At 42.2% G+C, this 24,920-nt stretch overlaps 1 protein-coding gene across 1 annotated transcript in view; it reads left to right on the top strand.

Annotated features, from left to right (window-relative positions):
- The first annotated feature begins 12,772 nt into the window (after window positions 1–12,772).
- znrf3 (zinc and ring finger 3) overlaps window positions 12,773–24,920 on the top strand; it is a 77,332-nt gene continuing 65,184 nt past the window's right edge. Inside the window, exon 1 of the mRNA XM_079251387.1 lies at window positions 12,773–12,902. The gene's annotated coding sequence lies outside the window, so the exon portion shown is untranslated. The remainder of the gene's footprint in view (window positions 12,903–24,920) is intronic.

Below are 24,920 nucleotides of genomic sequence, written 5' to 3'. Positions count from 1 at the left end.
GATGTTGGTTCATCTGAAGTCCTTTTGATGTCCTTTCCTGTGTGATTTTGTGTGTGTGTGTGTGTGTGTGTGTCAGTCTACGAACATGTGTTTGTGTGCACTCATTGCCACAACATCAGCAGAAATCAAAATAAGTCTTGCGAACATGAAAGCGGCCCAGAATGGAGGATGATCTGTTTTCAGTCACGTTGAACCACATTTTTCCTCGACTAGTTCTCAAACTATCCCTCACTCCGACCACCAGCTTTCCCTCTCTACTGCCACCCAACCACCAGGCAGCACATGTGGCAAACAGTTGTACTACATCAGCATGTCCTCTCACGCAAGATTCCTCCTGCAAAAGCAGCATGAGTGATGTGCTGCATGGCTTTTCATTTGGGGATTTTGGATGTGCAACTCTGTGGCATTGTTTTTTGGCTCAGAGTGAGTCGTCACAAGTGATGAGGAAGCAATGGAAAAGTGGGGAAGGAAAGTCAGGAAAACCCTGACTGAAAAAAAAGTGACTGAAATTTTGGATGTCCGTTCCACCAAATGTTTCAGTTCCACCACTGTAGTATTTACCTTCTGTACTTCAATATATATTTTAATAAGAGTAGAGGACCTGATGTTAATCCAACCTCAATGCCAACAAAGTTGGGGTGTTGTGTCAAACGTAAATAAAAACATAATACAATAAAATCCAAATACTCTGCACCATATTCAGTTGCATACAGTACTCAACAGACTTATTTATTATATTTTTTTGTTTTGCACATGTTCACTCACTTTGAATTTGATGCCTACAACACGGTTCTCAACTAGGGCCCGTTTATCTCTGTATAAATCACGTTTCCTTTTAACAACACCTAATAAGCATTTAGGGGCTGGGACAATAATTATTGAAGCCTTGTAGGTGGAATTCTTTCCCATCCTTGCTTGATGTACAACTTCAGCTGCTCAACAGTTGCATCAGTTGAAGATCTGCATTGTTATTATGATGACAAAGCAGTCGTTTTAGATTGAGAGGAGTCTCCTCCATGTCCCATGACTGAGCCCATGTCCTGGTTTAATTAAAACCCTGATTATTTTCTCATGTTTTTCTCATTTATTTTCTGAAAAAGAAGATGACTGAAATATTACCTTTCCATTGCTCAGACTCCCATCAAGATAAAAGGATGAATAACCAGCTTAATGCAGTGTGTGTGAGGGTGTGTGTGTGTGTGTGTGTGTGTGTATGTGCAAGAGAGAGAGAAAGAGAGAGAGAGAGTTCAGATTCCATCAATCCATCCCATCCTCTGAGAGCAAGTCCACGCATGTTTAAGTGTATTAACATCATATCCCCTTCATGTCTCGGAGCAGATTATGAGTATTGGGGCTGACTGAAACGACTTTGAATTCTCCAAAGCCCCTAACCCCTGGAAACATACCTGTTCTTGCAAGCCTCAAATGTACAGGTGCCTCTTTTCAAAAAGTCTTCACCCCTCCGCTCTTCTCCTTATTCCTTCTCCTCCCTCATTTTTTTACCCCCCAGTCATGGTTGCAACTTTATCCCGCAGCTGAACCACAGGCCTATTGAAATACCTTTCCTAATCTAGTCTGCACTTCAAAGTCAACTTTCACCCTCCAGCCAGATCGGAGGGGCTGTCCTATAAGGGAAGGACCCCAACTCTGAATAGTCAAGGCTTCAAAGTCAGTGACATTCTGTTATGAGCTGTTTAAAAATCAGAAAACACTAAAAGAGCAGACAAAAGTTTGGGCATTTTAGGGTTTTCAGTAGTGTTTGTATACACTCATATGTGTTTGTGTGTGAATAAGATATGTGAATAAGATCAGATATATATAAATAAACTGCTCAAAAAAACAAAGAGAACACATTGTAGATTTGAATTAAGAAAATATTTTTATTAAATACTTTGTTCTTTCCATAGTTGAATCTGCAGACAACAAAATCACACAAAACTGATCAATCAAAATCAAATGACCCATGGAGGTCTAGATTTGGAGTTATACTCAAAATTAAAAGTGGGAAAACACACTACAGGCTGATCCCGTAGGCTGATGTAATGTCCTTTAATCAAATCAAAATGAGGCTCAGTGTGTGTGGCCTCTGCATGCCTGTATGACCTCCCTACAACACCTGGGCATGCTACTGATGAGGCGGCGGATGTTCTTCTGAGGGATCTCCTCCCAGACCTGGACTAAAGCATCTGCCAACTCCTGGACAATCGCCCACATTTCTCCAGTCCGAATGACATTCCGATGTCTCTGCTGTAGATCCTGGTGGTGTGGATCAGTGAGTCAAGGTCCTGCTCACTCTTGGCATACCGCTTGATGTCATCCATGTGCAGGACGTGGCTGATGGTGGTCCCATTCCTGAGTCAGTATTCATAGCCAGTCTTGTTGATTCGTTGGCTGAGGGGGTTCAGGTCTATACAGAACAACAGTGGGGACAGGGCATCTCCTTGGTATATGCCACATTTGATGGAGACTTGTGCAATTGGTTTGAAGTTGGCCTTCAGGGTGGACTGCCACAGCCTCATTGAGTTTGCAATGAAGGTCCTTATGCTACTGTTGATCTTGTACAACGTCAGACATTCCAGGATCCATGTGTGTGACAGTGAGTCATAGGCTTTCCAGTAGTGAATCCAGGTGGTGCACAGGTTTGTTTGTCTGGTTTTGCAGTCTTGGGCGACTGTTCTGTCAACCAGCAGCTGGTGTTTAACTCCTCTGGTTCCTTTGCCAATGCCCTTCTGTGTCTCCGCCGTGTATTGATCCATGTACCCACTTACCTTAGCCGCTATGATGTTTGACAGGAGCTTCCATGTCATAGAGAGGCAGGCTATTGGCTGTTGTTGGATGGGACTGATCTTTCAGTATCAGGACTTTTCGTCCCTTGGTCAGCCATTCAGAGTGAGTCCCAACCCTCAGGAGTTGGTTAATTTGTGCTGCCAGGCATTCATGGAGTGAAGTCAGCCTCTTTAGCCAGATGGTATGGATCATATCAGGGCAAGGCGCTGACCAGTTCTTCATACCTGATAGTCTATGCTGGATATCTGACACCATGATGGTAAACTGGACCTTGTTCAGGGAGGGAGCTGTGGTCTGCTCTGAGGTCTTTTAACCATTGTGCTTCACTGTTATGTGATGCCTCCTTCTCCCATATGCCTTTCCAGTACTGTTCCATCTCCAGCCTTGGTGGGTCAGCTTGTGTAGTATTACCCTACCACTTGGAGTACACTTTAGCTGGGTTAGTTGAGAACAGCCTGTTTATTCTTCTAGCCTCAACTTCTCTTGTGTTTCTATTCAATTGCACAACCAATGCATGGAGTCTTTTTTTGGCAGTTTCCAGGTTCTCAGGTATGGATTTCTGGCAACACACCTCAAACTAAATGGATCTAACAGGCTATCAGGTTCTGCACAACAAAGACTCATTAGAGTCAACTGTGTTGGAGCAAGGATACATAGAAGACCTGCTGGATTGCAGACCCCGTAGGACTGAGTTGAATACCCCTGTTCTGGAAGGTCTGTGTGAATGGCAGTAGTGAATGGAGAACAACATGATGTTGCAGGGGTGCTGGGTTAGATTCAGTTCTGGTAAACAGACAGGTTAGTCCATGGCATCAATTCCTTCTTCATGCGGGACCTGCAGACAAACTCCAGCCACGAGGCAATATCATGCATCAGAAGGAACACAGGTCTTATAGCAGCATATGGTCTGACAACAGGTCTGAGGATCTCACCTGGTACCTAATGGCAGGGACTGTGGAACTGGTCAAAACTGAGGGAATAAAAGATGGAAGGATGGAACCTGTCTCAATCTTCAAGAAAATTAAGGTTGATTAATTCATCTTCCACCAGGACAATGTCTCCAAACATGCTGCTAAAGCAACTCACAAACTTTTTTTTAACTAACCATTCATCATTTCACTTAACCAGTTTGGATATGTTTTTGTAGTTTTGTTTATGTTTTGTTTGTTTATTTTGTAGATGAAATCCTACATTTAAAAGACAGGTTAAAAAACAATCTGAAAAACAGTAAGGGGTGACTACTTGTGCAAGTCACTGTAAATAAATAAACATTTTGTAGAAATACTTTTAGCAGCAATAATGTGAAGTTCTTGTTTTTTTTATGATCTTATCATTCTTTGCATCATTATGGAGGAACTTTGACCCGCTTAACTTTACAGTGTTGCTTCAGGTCTTGGAGATCTACAGTCTTCCTTTACTCCTCCAACTCTCTTCAGGTCCCACCACAGTATTCCCACCAAGTTGAGCTGTGGGTATTGTCTGGACCACTGCAACACCCTGGTTGTTTCTATTTAGGCCATTTTCTTTTAGATTTACCATCTAGCGAAGGATAAGATTCCTGTTGTATGAGCCAAACTTAAGCTTTCACACAAACAGCCAAACATTTGTTTCTAAAATACTTAATTATACTTAAGAGTTCATTGTTACTCAATGACTGCAAGGTGACCAGGTCATGCGGCTGCAGAACTAGTCTAAATTATCACCACCATGCTTGTGCTGATTGCACTGTTTGGATTCCACCAAACATGATGTCGTGCATTGAGGACAAACATCTCCACTTTGGTCTCATCTGACATTGTTTCAGAGGTCTTGTGGTTTGGTCAGATGCTAACTGAGGCCTGTAGTGTCTGAGAATGTAGGTCACACTTTGTTTTTTGTTTAGTTTGTTTTCTGTCGTCTGGCCTTCGGGTGAACTTGTTTGGATGTCTGTTCCTGGGAAAATTGGCAGCTGTGATGAATGTTTTCCACTTGTAAATAAACTCTCATTGTACAATGATAGACTCCAAATTGTTTTTGAAAGGCCTTTATAACCCTTCCCAGATTGGGCAGCATGGTCCTTAGCATGAAATTGTCATGTATCTGAAGTAACATGGCATTCTTAGCATCAAGAAATGCCCACAGCTTTATTGCTATTTGGCAGAAAATATTGTCTAAGCAATAAGGGACATCAGTGAACCAACTACAAGATACTGGAAACACTTTTTACTCAGATTTTGCTTCGTATTGACATAATACCATCACACAGTTGCAGCAGATTTGTTGTCTGCATATCCATGAAGAAAAATCTCTGGTTCCACCACATCCCTACAGTGCTCTATCGTAGGAGATCGCAACCTATTTTACTTAAAAATAGGTACAAATTATTTATGTATTTTTCAGGTTGCTGTGTTGTGCAGAGCAAATTTGCATTTTCAAGAGGAGATTTACACTGCTCAAAAAAATAAAGAGAAAACTAAAGTAACACGTAGATCTGAATGAATTAAATATTTTTATTAAATACTTATTGAAATCACACAAAAATTATCAATGAAAATCAATTGTATTACCCCTGGAGGTCTAGATTTGTTGAGTTATACTCAAAATTAAATGGAAAAACACACTACTGGCTGGGCATGCTCCTGATGAGGTAGCGGACGTTCTCCTGAGGGATCTCCTCCCAGACCTGGACTAAAGCATCCGCCAACTCCTGGACAGTCGGTGGTGCGACTTGGCGTTGGTGGATGGAGCGAGACATGATGTCCCAGATGTGCTCAATTGGATTCAGGTCCGGGGAACGGGCGGCCCAGTCCATAACATCAATGCCTTCGTGTTGCAGGAACTGCTGACACACTCCAGGCACATGAGGTCTACCATTGTCTTGCATTAGGAGGAACCCAGGGCCAACCGCACCAGCATATGGTCCCACAAGGGGTCTGAGGATCTCATCGTGGTACCTAATGGCAGTCAGGCTACCTCTGGCTACCGAGCACATGGAGGCGAGCACATGGCGCCCTGCAATGAAATGCCACCCCACACAATTACTGACTTACTGCCAAACTGGTCACGCTGGAGGATGGTGCAGGCAGCAGAATCTTCTCCACGGCGTCTCCAGACTCTGTCACGTCTGTCACATGTGCTCAGTGTGAACCTGCTTTCATCTGTGAAGAGCACAGGGTGCCAGTGGCAAATCTGGCAATCTTGGTGTTCTCTGGCAAATGCCAAACGTCCTGCACAGTGTTGGGCTGTAAGCACAACCCCCAACTGTGGACGTTGGGCCCTCATACCACCCTCATGGAGTCTGTTTCTGACTTTTTGAGCAGACACATGCATATTTGTGGCCTGCTGGAGCTCATTTTGCAGGGCACTGGCAGTGCTCCTCCTGTTCCTCCTTGGTTTCCTCATGGGGATCCTCAGTGTTGGGGGCAATGTCTGTTTGGCCTGCGGGGTCTTTGCAGGGGTCGCCCGGGCTGGGGTTGTTGGTAGCTACTCTGCATTGCAGCCTTATGGCTGTGATGTGGGCTCTGGCCTGCCCCTGCCTGGGCATTTCCTGTGACTGTGTCTGTCCTCGTGGTCATTCTTGGGACTCTTCCTGATGTGTACGGATTTGATTTGATTTGATTTGATTTAAACAAGACAATTTCACCCAGAAAACTGCTGCTTTGATAAAATTGCTGATATTTTTTCCTTTTTCAATCATCATGTCTACATGTATAAATGTATCAAGTAGCTGTCATGTGTTTGGCTAATCAGCTAGTTATGTTAAGAAGCAGTTCAACAGATGAACTACTGAATCAAATGGCCTCATGACGTGTATGTATGTATCTTTATCTGTTTATCTATAAATGAATGTAGGGGTCACTTGAGAGCAGCAAACACAGAATATGTCCACAAAATGAATTCAAAGTTCTCTCTAGCATTTGAAACACTTTTGAAGATTTGAGGAAAATGTCTGGCTCTTTCACTTGTATTGTACCGTTACCAAGGTTACAGCATCATGGAGAGTGAAGTTGAACTTTAATGAACCTGCAGAGTGTTGAATTGCTTTGAGTGACTCCTCCCATTTCGTCATGTTATTTATTTCCACACTGTCATTTGAAAACTTTATTACTTGTTCCTGCTTTTGCCTCATATTTCCATGAAAACCCATTTGTTTCCAAAGGCACTCCATTAATAATGTTTGTATAGTTATTATGATGAAAAGGCCATTCATCATCCCTCCCCTCCATGTTGGTATTTTCCCTCATCTGCTCTCTCTACTTGTAATTCATTGCAGATCACTTCATGAGAGTTTCCCACTGTGGTCTGTGCTGTGACATCATTGCAAGCATGCAACATACCCTGAACCGGCTGGAGTCAATAGTCATCGCCATACTGTGTCATCACAAGGAAAGCATCTCCCACAATCTGGGGGGCTGCGGGGCCCCTTAATTAGTTTATGTAATAATATGCTGCAGTGGTGCGCTCTCTCGGGAGCCATGATTGTAAAAACTTTCACCCCCTCCTCATCATCTCCTTTCTTCATTAAAACATAATGTCAGCACCGTGCCAACAAAGGGACAATTCACTGAGGCTGGGAGTCTGGTTGGTATGCACAGACGGGCTCAGTGCTCCATCTGGGTATTATTAGTAAATTGTGATCAGTTTGTCTATTTATCCATGACTTATTTGTTTAATTAACTGATAGATACTTTTATATTTTAGATTATTGATCTGTAGTTCTTTTCTCTCTCTCTTACTTTGGTATTCCAGGGAGCCTCTGTAAGATCTGGCCAGGGACAACAGATGAAAGCTAGCCTTTTGGATAAATCTGGCTTATTTAGAAGTTGTTTTTTGTTTTAATATGCTATGTCCCTGTCAAATAAATAAATAAATGAAAAAAGTCAAATGAAAATCCAAACATGGCTAAATTTACAATGATATGCTTGAAATAAGTATTTTAGAAATGATGCTAATGTATACTGGGATTTTCACACACAACCATATGTGGGGTTTTCAGAGAATGTCTGAAGAAGAGGAAATATCCAGTGAGCAGCAGTTGTCTGGACCAAAAAACGTCTAATTGATGTTGGAGGTCAGAGGAGATATGGCAAACTCAAATAACTACTGGTTACAAGCAAGGTATACATCCACCCTTTAAGCAGAAGACCACATCGGCTGCCATTCTGTCAGCTAAAACTTTAACTCACACACACTCACCAAAGCTGCAAAACAGAAGATGGTAAAACATTGCCTGGTCTGAAGACTCCATGTCAGCTGCAACGGTCAGACGGTCAGGTAACACTGTAAAACAGATGAGTTAAACCAACTAGCATGAAACGTTTCAGTTGGGAACAAACAAATGAATTAAGTTTGATTATAAAATCTATTCAACTGAATAAAACTTGCTTCATTCATTTAGTTTATGAAAAATATCGTTTACTTTCTTTCAAACAAAAGTGGGCTTTTCCCCTTGTACTGTTTTTACAGTCATACTGCAAACTTAAACATCTAAACAAAACATTGTCTAAATGGAAACATAATACACGCCATAAAGCAGTGGTTCCCAAACTTTTTCGGAAGGGCCCCCCTTTCATCAACGACAACAATGTCAAGCCCCACCCTGTCCCATCACATGAACTAAAGTAACATAATAAGAAATGCATCATTAGTTTAGTGACTGTATTGTAGTAAAAACCACGTCAGTGTCAGTATTATGATCCATTCTTCTGCTTTAGTGTGAAACGTTTTAAACTAAGAATCTACTCTGTATAAATTTATTTGTATTCAGAATGAAAAGTCCCCAAGTGGTATTGTAATTTGTTTGGCTTCATACTTCATAATATTAGAATAAAATATTAATACGTGCTAAAAACTGTGGTCTCTTCATTATCTGCCATTGATTATTACTATAACTTGACTGTTACCTGGTCAAGCAGGAGCAGATAGGATGCATCATATTTTCTTCTCTTTTGTTAGTACTTGAAGTCTCTCTTGTTGATTTATCATCATTCCTCATTGGTAATTTTACAAATTTGTCCAATGCCAAAACTCCCAAGTTTTATTTAGCCCCTTGTGATAACCCTGGGCCCCATCTGGGGGGCCTGACCCCCTTTTGGGAACCACTGCCATAAAGAATGTCATTCAAATTTATGGCGTTTAGTCATGAAAAGTTAAATTCCTGCTAACATGGATTTTCCTTGAGTCTCTGCAGTCTTTGTACAATTGCGACTACATGACTGGAGTTTTGGTCATTTAACAGATTGATTTAGAGAAATTATCCAGTGTCTTTTTGCAAATAGAAACAATTTCAGTTGGTTCAACTATTCTCTGTTAACTGAATAAACAGAAGATGGCAGGATACCAGGGCAGGATTAAAAGTGCAGAGGCCCCTGGGCCCAGAGTGTTCCAGGGGCCCACTTCCCCACCACAACATTGTGAAAATTGTGAGTTATACACTGTGAAACAACATTTCTAACATCTCTCAGCCAGTGGTACCAATAGGGATACAGTAGACACTGTGGTGTAATTATCTGACTTTTATGTACATTTTGTTTCATGTCCAAACTGCTGGTGTATGCTCTACGTGGGCCCCACATGGGCCCCAAGACGGCGTGGACGCCTGGGCCTGGGCCCATAATGCCCATTGGATAATCCGGCCTTGGTTATTAATGAGCAAAAGGAATGAATAAGATCCATATGAAAAAGTCTTTTAGATTAACTACAGACCAAATGCAGAGTGCAGAATTTGTGGTAAACATGAAAACATGGATTTATCCTGTCCTGTGTCAGCAGTCACAAGCTAGTGGTTGTGAGTTATAAGCTAGTGGTGCTGGCGTGCTGGTGTGGGGGATGTTTCCGTTGCACACTTTGGACCCCTCTGTATGATTTATACACTACAAGTTATATGAGTATTGTTGCCTACCATGTGCTACTTCCAGTATCCATGTTCACTGTATGCAGACAGCCTTCACAGTCACCAGATCTAAAACCAATAAAGAAGCTCTGAGATTCTCGTCATGGATGTAAAACCAACGAATCTGCAGCGAGTGTGTGATGCTTCATGTCATTGGAGCAAATTCTGTGAGGGATTCTTTCAATACTTTGTTAAATCTACAGCTTGCAGCTGATTTCAGAACTAAGCAGCAAAACAGGGTCCAACTGGGAACCAGCATGGTCTAAAAAACAGTGTTTGCTTCATTTAACATCCAGCTGTTGAATTTTTGTATTCAATATCAGTTTTATTATATTTTATTTGCAATGCTCTGTGTTTTCAACATTTTCCCAAAACAACAGAAATAAATTTATTAACAAATGTACTGAACTTCATTCACAGCACCCATTGACTTTTCACTGTCATTGGCTTCAACAGCGTAATCTTATCCATGAACCAAAGAACTCTACTCCAGCACATATGGTAAAAGAGAAACCCAGACATGCACCTATTCCAGGAGCATTGACAGTAAATGTACAGAACTGAGCCAGAAATCATCCTATGAAACCTTCTTCATCTTCAGCGCGCTCCCAGTCTAAACAGGCACAGTTGATTCCTCTCAGTGTGGACGGAGTGCTGACACTGTGTAGGAAGACTTGAGCGTCAGGCGATGATGATGTGCAGCTGTTGCTGATTAAATATTGGATCATTTCTCAGGCTGAAAGCAAGAATGTAAGGTTTACTTTTCAATTAAAGAAGGCTCTAACTACTACAATAATCTAATAATCGCCAAACATTCACTATATACACTTCAAATAATCCCAAATGTAAATATTTTAGTGAAAGGATGAGAGGAAACCATGGTCGGAAGTGAAGTTACTGTGCACTGAAAACAAGCAGCAGAGGGCAGACTTGCAATAGAAGATGAAGCGATCTTGGTGAACAATTGGATCACTGTGACTTGTTGCCCTGCATGCAAGCTGTGGTCCTTTAATAAGCTGATAATGTCAGTCTAATTCAGCAAGCATGTAAGAAATACACCTTAAAATGTCCCATTAACTACATATTCATTCACCACAGTCATAAAATGCTTGTCTTTCATGGCTGTGTGGGGTGCACAAATCACAGAAGAAGAGTGTCACAAGGCAGCTATGGGACATGTGGTGTGGATCAGGATTCATAAAACCAAGTGTCATCTGATGTGATCTGTAAATTATTCTCATGCTAGAGGCGCTGAAGAACTTCTTAAGTTTTAACTTTGAAATATTTTCCTCCCCTTCTTTTTTTCTTTTTCTTCTTTGAGTCCAAACACATGTTGACCATCATGTTTTCTTCCAGAGGCGGCAGCATTCTTGACCTAAAAAGCCCTCACAGTTGGTTTTCATAATCACACTGCCACACAGCTGACAGCAAGATGAAACCTTGTTTTTTGGTTTTCTGAGATCTTTTTAAAGACATTAATCACTATGTAGAACTCACACTTCATTTGGGAGTTTTCTCTGCTGGAAAGCAGGACAAAAATACCAGGAAATAAAACTCTCAACTGTACAGTCACTTAGTTTCATGCTTTATTGTTCCTCTTTACATTGAAAATAATAATAAAAAGCACTGTTTAATATGTTTTTATTCATATTCATATAAATAGAAAACAATGCTTTACTTGCATGGCACCACAAGCTCTTTTTATTATTTGTTCTGTAGGAGAAACAGAAAATAGTGATTTGGAAGACTGAAGAGACGTATTTATCTCTTCACTGTGCTTATTTTCAGACACAATAAAGTCTCACACACAGTAAGAGGAAAGGCTCCGAGCAGAAGACGCTCTGCAGGAACCGACCAGCATGGAAGTTTCACAATGGAGCCTTTATCTCCTGCAGTAAATAACAAGTTTGTTTAAAAGGATCTGTGCATGTGTATTTAAAAGTGAGGATGGTTAAAGCGATCTTTGAATGCACTGTCAGCAACACACACTTATTTAAGTTTTCCACAGATTCAGTGATTGATCTGTGACATTTAAACAACAAGAACTTGGTATAAATGGCCTTAACATGGTCTGTGATGAGGTTGTCTTGCCTGTCTCCATGGCAACAGCTGCTTTGAAGACCAGCTTGGTTGCACTTTTCTTTTTTCTTATGTGCTCAAGTGTTAATGTTAAGTTCAATTAAGAGCAAAGCACATTTTTTATTTTATTTTTTTTAAATTGAAGAACAGAATAAAGACAGAGAGCATAAACGTCAGAAGAAGACTAGCCCATATTATAGCTGGTAGGTGTGATAGAAAAATTAGCCCGGGTAAATCATAAAGCGTCCCGAGGAGGGTAATGTTTGTTTTAAGGTGGTACAGTCACTTAAAAAAAACATGTCACATTCTGGGGGGGAAAAAAACCCAGGTGGGAGCATGGTGGAAGAAACAAGCCCCATCTACTTCATAATGGACTGAAAAAGTCAATTAACTCAGAAGTTAACGTGTAACTTGAAGTCTTTTTAGTCAAACAATAAGCAGCTCTTTCAGCGCGAGCCGACGTCCTCGGTGCCTCCTTAACTGAGTGCTGGCACTTTTCAGAGTGGGGAGTGCAAAGGAGAGGGCTAGAAAGAGTGGTGGGTGGGGATATAACCCTTTTGGGAGAGAGGGAGACAGGGAGAGAGGGAGAAAGAGAAAGAGAGAGAGAAAAAAACTAAAAAAAAAAAATAAAAAAAATCACGTGTTTAGAGATCAAAGGAGATCCGCTTTGTAGAGGAGGAGGAGGAGGGTGAGAAAGAAAGAGGGAGCGAGGAAGGGAGGGAGAAAGCAAGGCTGCGTTTGAGGCAATGTAATTGACAAGGCTCGCAGTGGTGAAATAAACACGCTTCAGCCCAGGCTCAGCTTCTATTGCACAATTCCCACTCCTCCGAGGCATCGCCCGCAGCGCGCGCACAGACCTCATTTCAATTACCTTCATCCGATTAATTAATCCATGTGAAATTATGTCCCGATCGGCGCTGATCCAGCCGGCAAGATGATGATTTTACCAAGGAGAGGCTCAGATCGTGTGCCCGACTCGGTGGTCCCGGTGATCTTGCTGGTCGCCGCTTCTCTCGGTGCCGTTTTCGCCAAGGATACAGCCTTTGTGGAAGTGGTGCTGTTCGAGTCCAGTCCCAATGGAGATTATACTACTTACACGACTGGTTTGCAAGGACGCTTCTCTAAAGCTGGAGCCACAATCAGCGCGGAGGGGGAGATCGTTCAAGTACGTGCAAAGTGCTTTTTCTTTCCCTCTTCCTACCGGGCAGACTCGGGCTGCAGTCCCGGAGAACACGCGCGGTACTCCGGGGTGTAATTTTACCAAGCTGCCCTCTTTAAAACTTTTTTCACGGGGGCTGTAAGGGGGGGTAAGGTTGACAAGTTGTACATGCTGTCGGTCTGTGTGTGCATGTGCGTGTGTGTGTGCAGGCAGTGTGTGAGGATGGTACTAAGCTTGCAAGCATATGCGGTCACAAGATGGCTCCTATCTTGTGGAATTCATTCACAGGGAAAACATGCTCTTGCAAGTTATTTTGTTGATGTCTGGAGTTCACTTTGAGCGCACTTTTCTGGTAATTGCCACTCAGCCAGAAATAAGCGTTTTTATGGAAATGTTTCCACAGATGATAGCAAACCTTTCCACCGTCTGCGTTAAAAGAAAAAAAGTTTATTTAAACTTTTACTGAGCAGGTTTTACGCAAAGCGCGAAGCGGCTGTTTTCGTCTTGTTTGGACTTTTTAAAACCAGGTTTCATGGTCAGTTTGAAGGAGTTTATGAAGCTAAACGTTAGTTTTGAAGCTGGAGTGTTTTTTGGCCATACGGATGTGAATAACCCCACACGTGTCCTCCTGCTCGCGTTCAGCCATCTGATCCAGAAATGTCACGCTTTCACTTTAAAAACGTGCAGTTTGAGGCTAAATAAAACAATAGAATCTTTCTCTTTTCCAGCTTTTTATCTCTTGGCATCCACAAACACAAGTGCGCGTGGATCAGCCATCTCAGCCTTCACTGAGTGGAAGAAGTCCCCAAAATATCCAGATATTGTTTCAGCGCAAATTGTTTATTTGAAGTTTAATAAGATAAATCTGCCCTAATCTGCTTGGCTTCTTATCATGTGCCAATACTTTAATGATGCATTTCCTGATCTTTCAGCATGTCCTGCCAAGGATCCTGGGATGCACAGCTCTCTTTTGCAAATTAAATTCTTCTTTTGCACGATTTGAAGCCACGTGAATATAACTCGCCTTTTGTATGCCGTGCATTCGCAACTTTGAAGATTGATCCACTTATTTGGAGTCAAGCTATCTATAAAAACCCAAAGTGCATCTAATGCTGTATAATCAAGTTAATTCAGGCAAAGTTTACAACTGATTGACCACAAATATATAGCCATGTGACTGCTTTGACCAGTCACCATGAAAGGTTTGCCTGAAAGGTTAAATATTAGATCACTTGGTGATGAAATCTGAACTTTTAACTAGATTCAGTTCTGCTTTTATTTGTTGCATGAAAATCAGATCAAAGTTTTTTTTGTTTTAAACATTGATACATCCAGGGTGCTGCAGACAAAAAGTCTGTTGTTTAGTTGCACGCACTGATTGCTTTGAGGCAGTTCCCTCATTTGCACATTTCTCTTTCCCTTAAGATGCTTAAAACAAGCAGCACCTCCTCCATGCAACAGCTGCATTGCAGCATCTTCAGAGTGCATGTCTGCAGCTTTTTGTTTGCTTTCAAATGACATCTCAGATGTGAAAAGAAAGATATGTGGCGATCAAAGGTAGGGATACTCAAAAAGAACCCTGTTTATACACAGAGATGGTCATTTGGCGCCACTTGCTTAACCGCATGGCAATGTCGGACCTCAGCTTTACATCAAAAACCACATCTATTTAGGTTTGCTTTCTTTACAAACATAGCTTCTGACCACTCAGAGACAGCTTGTATTTTGTCAGGCTATAATGAGGGGCAGCTCGTCCAGCGCAGCACACTGTCTTAAGTTTCTCATTGCTCATATGTTCAACCAAAGATTTATGTAAGTTGAAACTGACAATGGATGACAACCATACAACCTGAGGAGTGTAATTTTAAACTGGTATCAGATTCCCGGCTTGCACATTTGATACCATACATCCAACACTGCAGGAAGGTTTTCGGAAATGCCTGTGGTGTTATTGTGCTGAAATAACACCACAGGTGCTGAAATTAGGCTGAACACAAATATTTAGGTTCTGGTGCATTTGGACGGCGGCAGCGATTGTTACACTTGTCTACATTTTCTTTCAAAGTTTGTATCTTCAGTTGAGTTGGGAGCTTGAGGTTTATGGAGCTCTCAAGACCTCTCTTGTGCTGTTTAATCAAAGCCCTAAGGGGTTTGCATTGCTGTGTGTGTGTGAGTGTGTGTGTGTGTGTGTGTATAGTGGCCAAACCTCAGCAGGTATGGGTTCAAGTACAGGGGAAAAGGGGAGTCTTGGCACCGCTCCTGAGCAAAGACCTGACCACAACCACTGCTCCTGTGTCTCCCAACCAGCCATTTTTCTAATTCCCTAAAGTTAACGGTGCCTCAACTCTGCCTGAAGAGTGTGAAAAGTGGCACACGCTGCCGGGGCCAAAAATAATAAATGAACTTAATTTGCCTCTTGCTTTCTTCTACAAGGGGAGCGCGATGACGAAGATCTGGACAGAGTGCCAAAGTGCCCCCGATTGCTCAACATCGTCACAAACTCAAAAAGCCACATTAAAATATCTACTTTTTCGAGCACTAGATGAAACAAATCCCAGTGTTTTTTTAGTTGCAGGATGCACGGTTTTGCTTCCCCATAGATGTGTTTTTTTGGCATTCACGTCGTGGCGTAGCTTATTCCAGGTTGGATGCGATGGGCAACACCATCTGCCGGTCATCATTTCTTTATGGACGCCAAATCATCTTTCCTGTAGCGAGATGAGCTGCGATGCTCTGCGTGAGTTCACATCTGCCTCTGATTTCCAGCGGGCCCGTGCTGTCAGCGTGTGAGTGAGGAGCTGAGGCAGGGACGTGGCAGGGGCACGGAGCGCACCAGATGGAACTCAGTGTCGTCGGCCAGAAGCAGAGGGAATAATGTGGCTTTTGCCTACTTCCTCTCAGGAGACACGGAGCATCTCCTCCGTCCAGTGTAAAGAAAACTTAGTTTTCTCTGTGTCTATTCGTCATATGAAGGGCTGGAAGACTGTGCTATGGTTCTTAAGGGTGGCAGGTATTTTCTGACCTGGTGTGTGTGTGTGTGTGTGTGTGTATTTGTATGTTTGGGGGGGGGTTCAGCTCAGACAAAGATGCGTTTAAATACTGGAGCTCCTACCTTGCAGTTGGCAGGAGTTGTGTCGCGCTGCATTTAGACTATAATGAGAGCTTTAGTGGTTTAAGGCATCCAGCGCGCTTTCTCACCACAGCATGGAAACCCCAAGAGGCCATAATGGGCCGGTCCCAGACGGTAGGTGCCAGGGAACCGGGGGCCACTCCCAGCGCCAAAGCAACAGTAGCAGTACACAAACGCTGGTTTAAAAAGGTTAAAAGCGCTGCTCCCTACTTTTTTCCATTTATTGGCTTGGCGGTCGCAGCTGTATTTTAAGTGCTATCGTCTCTTAACCGCCACTCTGCTTCACTTTTATGTCCTGGCCAAAGTAATTTGAGGCTGCGTTTCTCCCCCTTTTGGAATAGAGCAGACTAAACTATATATATATATTTCCTTTTCTTGCTTAACACCCCCCCCTTTCTCACAGACTCACCTCCCACCTCCACTCTGATGTTCTAGATGCAGCCAAGATTTGTTACAAATCCTTGAATGCACAGAAATATTTGCAAGTGATGCTTGCAACCAGTCGGCATGCCCCGATGTCCTGCCGATGGCCAGACAAAACCGTCTGGAAGCACCAAGACTTTCCGACCAACTGCGGTTGACTATAATGCTCGACGTTTCCTTCAGTTGTAAGAAACGGTGCTATTTATCTGAAAAAGTTGACTTGCGCTTGGCTTTTATTACATTAATTTAATGCCTCTGATGTTTATAATATGAATCTTATGCAATTTGTGTAATCAGCAAAGCAGATTCATCTTTGAATCTCCTAATGAAGTAATTACATCACCAGAGAGGAAGCAAGACTTCCTTTTTAAAAATGCCATTCCTGCTCATTGCATGCATATGTGGTTCAGTTTGTGCATCTCGACGCAAAACCTGTCCCGTTATTTAGAAGATAAAGACCTTAAATGCAACATCAACACCATAAAGTCTTTGTTGCACTCACACAAACACTCTTCACATTGAAATCAAAGTCTGAAGTAAGGATGCTGGGACAGATTGGGTCAACTCTTGACTTTGGTCCAATCGCATCCTGAGCGTGCACGGGGTGGCGGTGTGCTTTGTTTGCACTATGAATAACACTTGTTGATCTGCCTTTTTTAATTCTGTCGACCCAACATGTATTTAAATGCTTCCACATCATGTGCAGTGAGGAAGTAGGACACACAAGCACATCGGCATGGCTGAACACTGCAGGCTGTGTGGGGTAGCAGGCTACTGAACGACACATGCCCATATCTAAGCATCAAGGACCCCCAAGTTGCTCAAACTTTCTGTGTGAGTTTATTCATCCTATTAAATGTAATTCAAGAAAATTACAGTTATTGATTGATTGATGAACACACCGGCACCTTTGTGCTTTGAGCCCCAGTCCATTTCCTTAGATGGTATGGTTTGTTTGGGTCTTTGTGAACGTGCATCCAAGCTCTAGTGTGAACCAAAGGAGCGAACTCTGCTCAATTATACACAGATTTTTTTTGGTTGACAAGTCAACCCTGTTGCAGTCTGCTGGCAGTATGAAACCAAATGGACCAACCTCTCAACCAAAGAGAGGAAGTGGCGTAAGAGGAGTTGTACACACTGGATATTTATCTGCTTCTGCTGCTCATACAGACAGATTCTTTGGCAAATCCCATTGGGATTGAAGACCAGAGTTAAAACAGAAACACAAGACCTAAAGAAACTTGGTGTTGCTCGGCTGTTTACCTGTACTGAACGTGCTCATTTCAGTGCTGGTCAGCACTGAAATGAGCCTCTATTGAGGCTGATTTTCTTCGTTTCTTTTTTCTTCTTAGTTAGTGGTCATTTCTGGGAATATTGCCCCCCTTGTGAGCGGTTGTTTGTAAATGTGTGATTTTGTCCAGATGGTTTGGTCCACTGCATACTGCAGCGTAAAAGTAAAGCAAACCAGAATTGAAAATCTTTTCCAAATTCCCCTGGAATATCCTGGAGTGAATGTTCTTTCATCTGTGCATCGTCCTCAGCCTGCTATACTTATCTCAAAATGTCCAGCATGCCTGTGGCTCCCCCCATATATCACACATACCTTCATATTGCTTAAAAGCTGTGTATTTGGAAGCAGGAATCAGCTGATAGTTGCATAGTAGTTGACAGTTCTGATACAATCCCACCAAAGGCACGTAAAATCCTGCAGATATCTACAGATTAATGATACTTTTAGCTATCTGCGCCCAGTAACGATTGTTCAGCACTTCAAACTGAAAACGTCTAACTTACGGTTGCGTCCTTTTAGCTTTTCTCTTCCTTACCCCAACTCGACTTTCCTCCTTGGACCCCTCTGCTCTTTTCGTCTCCTATACCTGAGTCTCTCTAAGCCCCACACTCCCACTCGGTGTAAAACTAGAACAAGTGTGTGTTGGTGCTGGTGGCCCCAGCAGCTATGCTAGTTTCCATTGGGCTGACTGGCTCAGCAGATCTTTGATGTTCCATTCCAGTCAGTGTGGTGCTCACTGCTGCTTTTTCTCTGACATCCAAGCCTCTCCCAGAGGAACTCTGTTCCCTCATGTCACCCTCCTCCTGTTCTATTGATTATGTGTCTGAGCTCATATATATGAACGTCTTGTGTTTTGGTCTATGTGTAACCCTTCGCTGATTAGGAAGTGTTTGCACAGCATCGCCCCGAGGTTATGATTTCTTTTAAAGAAATAGTCTTTTCATCCTGTGATGGGTGCTTGGAAAGGCACCGCATGAGAATCTCCCACTTATCCAGGTGAAAAAGTCTTTCTTTTTCTCTCTCTCTCTCTTTACCCATCTTCTCTTGAGTTGCTTTTGAAGCGCACTGAATGACAAGTCAGAGATGAAGAAGAGTCATGAGTGGGTTTTCCACTTTCTGAATAGACCCTGATGTGTCTGGCTGCATTTGATGAAATGCAGCTGAAAAGCTCAGTCCATCCGCACATCCCACATTTTTATGCACTGACACATAGGGTCTGCAAAACAAAGGCTAAGGGGTCGAGGGTTATGAAATGACAATGCTCGCAGTAGCTCATCCAGGCAAAGGCATTCTTTGTTGTCGACCAGGAATGTGCTGACTAACCGTGGAAGGCCACAATGCCAGCCTACCCTTTTGTTGTACTTTTTTTTAAAAGCCAAAAACCAGTAAGTTCACTGTGCAGGGAGTCAGTTTTACTAGTAACATTTCGCTTTGTGGTTCTCCATCTCCTCTTCCCTCTTTGCACCCCACCCCCCACCCCCCCAACCCGTCTTACTTCAGCTCACATTTGTTTTCATAAAAAGAGAGATCTTATCACAGATCTTCCACATCAAGTTCAAGAACACTGGGTTCAAAGTTCTGTCTGTTGTGTACATCATTACATAATGATCAGCCTCATGCATGGAAAAAACAATGTAGCTGTTGATGTAGGAAGAGCTTGCCGTTTTGGATTCATGCTGATGTCGGAGCGATAGTTTGATTTTCTCGCTTATTGCTTTTGTGCACATGATCATTCAACCTATTGCATCATATAAATGTTGTCAGTGATCTCCTCTAACAGCAGTCCTTTCACAAACCCTGCAGTTTAAAAGCAAAAGGATTTCTGGACAGCTACTGGAAAACCTTTGCAGGGTTGTTCATATCGGAGAAAGACACTTTGACATGAGGGCTCCCAATTCCCACCCTCCCATCCTACAGTAGATGTGTTTCTGTATCTCATTATGTTGCTGCAGGTAGTTGATTCAGTAATTAGGAGGATCTGAGCTTTACACAATGGGGCCAGAGGTATGATGTATTGGACCTGCTTGGTCAGATGAGCGCAAGCTGGCTTTTCTCTGCTTGAGTTTTTTTTTTTTCCTTGTTAGTGCTGTATGTCTCCAGAGTAGAGATATCACCACAGTTTCCCTCCTCCCCTTGTTGCTACAGATGCGCCCTACATTTTTTAAAATGAAAAATTGCTTTCTGTTTTTATGTCTTCCCGGTATCAGGGGTTTTCTGAAGATATCGGAGACAGTTTTCTTTTTTTGTCCTTTTGTTAGCTGAAAGTTGAATATAAATTGTCTGTCTGGAGTTTCTGAGCTGACTTTGTGCTGCTTGGATGCAGCCAAGCGTAACTTGACTATTTTTGTTGGTGCAAGAGCAAAATCTTTTCCAGATTTAACTTGTCATAATCCAAGGGGTCAGAAGAAATACTTTTTTTTTTTATGAATCTGTAAATATAGGACGCTTACTGGTGTGTCATGCCAATAAAAGCTTCATAGTACAGCCTGGGGCTTTGATAAAGCCTCCACAATTCCTCCTGTTCTTCCCGTCTCAATCCCTGTTAGCAGCCCTGGCCATGCCGCCGCTGTCTTCAAGCCCCTGGACCCTGAACAGGGAGGGGCCTGGAGTGCTAGGTGAATAGCTGCTGGGAGTCATGCTGCGGGTGTAAACCACATGAATGTGCCGCCTGAGCAGATAGGATCAGGCGAGGCGGGGAGGCCTAGGAGGCCACGACGCTCGGCGCAGCTCCGCGTGCTAACATCAAAGGGAGAGTTGAAGGGGGTGGAGGAGCGGGGAGGGAGGGAGTGAGAGCGAGCGAAGGCTGGGCCAAACTCTTCAAAGGCCTCTGTGACTAATGCCGGCCCTGATATGCTCTGCAAAACTGAATGATGATGTAATTGCAGGCCTTCGGGCTAAATCCGCTCCCGTACAAATAAAGGTGGAGGTGTTGCCTTGCTCAGGCACGATGAGGAAAAATACCTCAAGTGTTGAGTTGAAGCCAGAGAGTTGAACACCTCACAGGTGAGAGGGGAGGGGAGGGGTGTTGGGTCACTATGCTACTGTGTAGATCCAGGTAGAAAAAGTTCCCATATCAACCCCTTTTCCTGAAGTGAAATTGGAAATGGAGTTAGCGATTGCTGTACGTTTTGATCAACAAGGCGTTTCCAAAGTACACAACAGGTGGAACAGAGTTGACTCTGTTCTTTGTAAAGTTTATACAGGCTGCGTGTTTATGTGTGTGTGTGTGTGTTTTGGCAGTGTGTGCACATGTACTTCCCTTGTAATGTGTGTTAAACCAAGCATGACCGCAGATCCTTTGAAAGTGCCCCCATGATCATCAGGCTGATAACTCATTGACAGCTCCCATGACAGTAGAGAGTCACTCTGCATCAGTGTCTCTCTTGTTGAGAGCACATGACAATAATTCACTGTTGTTAATTCACTTTGCCAAAGGCTGTTTGCAAGCTTTTGAAGTTCTCTTTTTTTTCTTCATCCTTGGTTGGCGATTGCATGCCTTCTGATGGCAATAAACACCTACACTTATATTTATTTAAAGTTCAGGGAATGCTGAGGTTATTTTTAGAATTTTGTTTGTTTGTATTTTTAACTCCTGGATCCTGGATTGAATTTGGAAGTAGGAGCTGCTGCACAGAGCTCTTTCTTGCTGATTGAGAACTTCCCAGGGAATTCCACAGACTAATGGTCCATTTATGCTCCCTTTAGGCTAATTTCAAGTATAACTGCCCTCATATGTCCATGTGTTCTTTACGTTGGGCTGGTTGTTAGATCATCCACTAGAGGGAAGTGCAGAGTGTAGATGTCACGTCAAAGTTCCAACATCATGATCATTTATATTTTTAGAAAAAAGAGGCAGTTCAGTCGATGGCGCTGGTCTGTCCACCCATTTAATACATTGTCACTGCTTGTTATTTGTTCCTTTCTTTGGTTGTTGTTTGCTTCCATGGATTATAACATTGATTTGGAGAAGGGTGAACACGCATTTGCACTGTAGCACAGGCCAAAGAACCAAACTGGTCCGCTTGGAAACCAGGGATCTTCGTTAACTTGTAAGTGAACCCTGGTGCAGTTAGCAGTGTGAAAGCAAACAGATCATCTACTGAACCAAAGTAAGGAAATAACATACAGGGCATCTCGCTACAGCATGCTAAATGGCTGCTGCCTCTTCGACTGTTCATACATTTTCTTTTACACCATTGTTTATTTGTTTTGTCGAGGCATTTTTGGTTCGGGCTAATTGATGAGCCGGGCTTTGTTCTGTGTCCTGCGTTTTTACTTATTGGTCAGCGCTTGTTTCAGAGAATGTCGCCACAAGTAAGTAGTTGTAACTACGTGACGTCCAGGCAGTTTGGTCCTGTGTTAATGCAAAAGATTCAAAGTATGGTGTAAAATGGAACAAAGTTACCCATACAATTGTGGTGTGAAATTGTCATTGTGTTTATTATTTTTGCTACCACTTTTCCATCACTCTTTTATTTAACTATTTTTCAGTTGTAAAATACCAGAAAAATTAAAATCAAAACCAGGTTCCTCTGAGTCCCAATAACAAAACTGTATTTAAAACTATCTTATGTGTCAGGATGAGCAGTATGAACATTTGCAAGCAGTACATTATTTGATCTGCAGTCATGCTGTGCATCTATGGCAAAAACAAACACATCCATTATGGCGTTTTTAATTCAGTGTCAGGTTTCAGGTGAACTGTGCACTGTCTAATGAATGAATGACACTGTCTAATGGAAAATGCAAGTGAACTTCATGCTTAAGATGAAGACAGCCTATTGAAAGCCTTTTATGCACTGTGCAAAACTGTGATACTGTACAAAACATCAAAGGAAATCACTGAAGACAAAAAAGAAGGAAAGCTCTGTTACGTAGAAACTGAAACTGATCAGCATATATATTAGTGTTATTGTAGGTAAAAGGAGCAGACTGAACGGAAAGGACATAGAAAGGTGGTATCATCCATTTCCACCTCTTTTTAACCTAAGCTTGGCTCCTTGTGACCCTGATTGCACAGGGTCTCTTGACCAGGTGTGTCCCTTTCTTTGTCCTTTCAAACCATCTGTTCTCTTCTTAGACTGCCATCAAGAAAAATGTCATATATATTATTTTTTTTATTTTGCATACAGCATAGACTTTAGGTCACTCAGGTGAGTGAAAATGGAAAGAGATGATCGTATATATTGTGTGCAGGCTACATGGTCTTTGTTCTTCTCTGGGACTATGGGCAGTTTGGCCAAAGCACACTTGGCTTTCCTAATGAGAAGCTGTCCTTTTGGACATGTCAGGGAATGTAGTTTCTCAGAATGCTGTTTTAAGAAAAAGAAGCGATGGAGTGGGAGAGGAAGGGAATGACAGAAAAAGATGGGCCGGTGCAGCCCTTTGCATCCCACAGGCATGTGACAAAAGTCAAACTGTCACCCCATGGTGACATGCATACCACAGGCATTTCAAAGACAACCTCTCAGGGAATGTGCCTCTGAGATTTTGGACACTTGCCTCACTGTTGATGAAGGAGGCAATCTGAATTATGGATGCCGGGAGTATATTTGTCCTAAAAAGATAAATGAGAATGTTATTTTTGTATGTTTTCTTTTGGAGAGCTGGTTGGGTTATTTTGTTTCTGTGTACTTGTGCTGCGCTAAGCTAACTCGTGGCTCCACAGTACAGCTTTATATCATTATTATGATATATTCCTGAATATTGAACTGTTGAAGCTTCTGCTTGTGTTGTCTGAAGTGTCTTTCTAGGGGCAGTCAAAGTAGCCAATGTCAGCTGGTTCAGAAGTACGGATGTACAATATTATACATTTTAGGAGTGTAAAGTCACAAGTTTGATCACAATACAATATACCGATTCAGTGAAGAACAGTTTGATTGACAATATCACAGCTTCTATCAGGATACGATTTCGATACAGCTTGAGACCATGTCACATGTTTTAACACAATAAACACAATAAATTCCATTTGTATCAAGTTTCAAAAAGCAACTAAAATATAAGGTCAAATATACTTTAGACCTTAGGCTGTACTGCCTTTAGTTGTTATCTGACTATATTTTGTCATACTTGTCCAAAAAAAACATTGTGCGTATCAGGATTTCCTCATCAAACTAAAATAAACCATTTTGGTTGTTAGATATAAACACTGAAAAGTGCACACTGAAAACACGCATGCATATATATTTGTTCAACATTTTAAAGCAGCGCTATAAACTTTGCCCAACTTTGAAGAGACTGTAAGATCCACTTAATGTTATGGCTGTTGCTAAGTTTTAATTTCAAAGCATTTTTTGCCCAGAGAAATTCTGACACAGTAAGTTTAAAACCATCCAGAAGCATTAAACCTGAATGCTCGAATTAACTTACATTTACAGAAAAGCTAAATAAATACAGCGGAAACACAAATTAAAAACAAAAAAAAGGATAAGGATTAAACTACAATTAAATGTGGAACAAATTAAAAATGCAAAAAAAAAAAAAAAAAAAAGAATAAAAACAACAAAATGAATTAAATCGGTAAAATAAAGAACAAATTTATAAAGGAGAAAGAAGGCAGGCTTCAAAGGCGCTCTTTTACACCACAACCCTTCCACAAAAAATGCAAACATTTTTCCTAGTTCGAAACAAAAAAAAGCATTTACAGGCGAATGACAACTGTCTCCATGCAGGAAAAATACAAGTAAAAAATAAAAACGTTGTAGTGCACATGCCAGACCTCTAGTGGGGGGGGGGGGGGGGTAAAATTTTAATGACACACCCAGGTGTGCACCACATCCTCATAGACGTAACAGAAGTGGTGCATGCTAACTGATAGTTATCTGTCACATGTAACCTCTGCATCGTCGCCGACTGCATAAATGCTTCACCAGACCAAATGAACTAAAAACATGCAGCTGCACAATCATGGCACTGAGGCCCGCCATTGTTGTTGTGCTTTTCAAGGGTTATACAGGATCTGAGCGTGGAAGTGCAAGATGATGTGAATGGCATCTCTTTTGCCCAAAGATTCCGATTTACACGAACAGGAGTCGCCTTGCCTTGCAAGAAAATTTCAGAATGGAGGCCGTTGGCAAATCTTTGTGGTTTTATCCAGCCATGCAGTAACCATGTAAACGGGACGCCAGAATGTAACAAAACTTTCCATTTTTCCTGTCTTAGTGCTGAAGTATGCGCA

The sequence above is a fragment of the Telmatherina bonti genome (assembly GCF_933228915.1).
Source record: "Telmatherina bonti genome assembly, chromosome: 13".
Lineage (NCBI taxonomy): Eukaryota > Metazoa > Chordata > Actinopteri > Atheriniformes > Telmatherinidae > Telmatherina > Telmatherina bonti.
The sequence above is the reverse complement of the archived record's forward strand: the minus strand, read 5'-3'. Positions and strand labels throughout refer to the sequence as shown.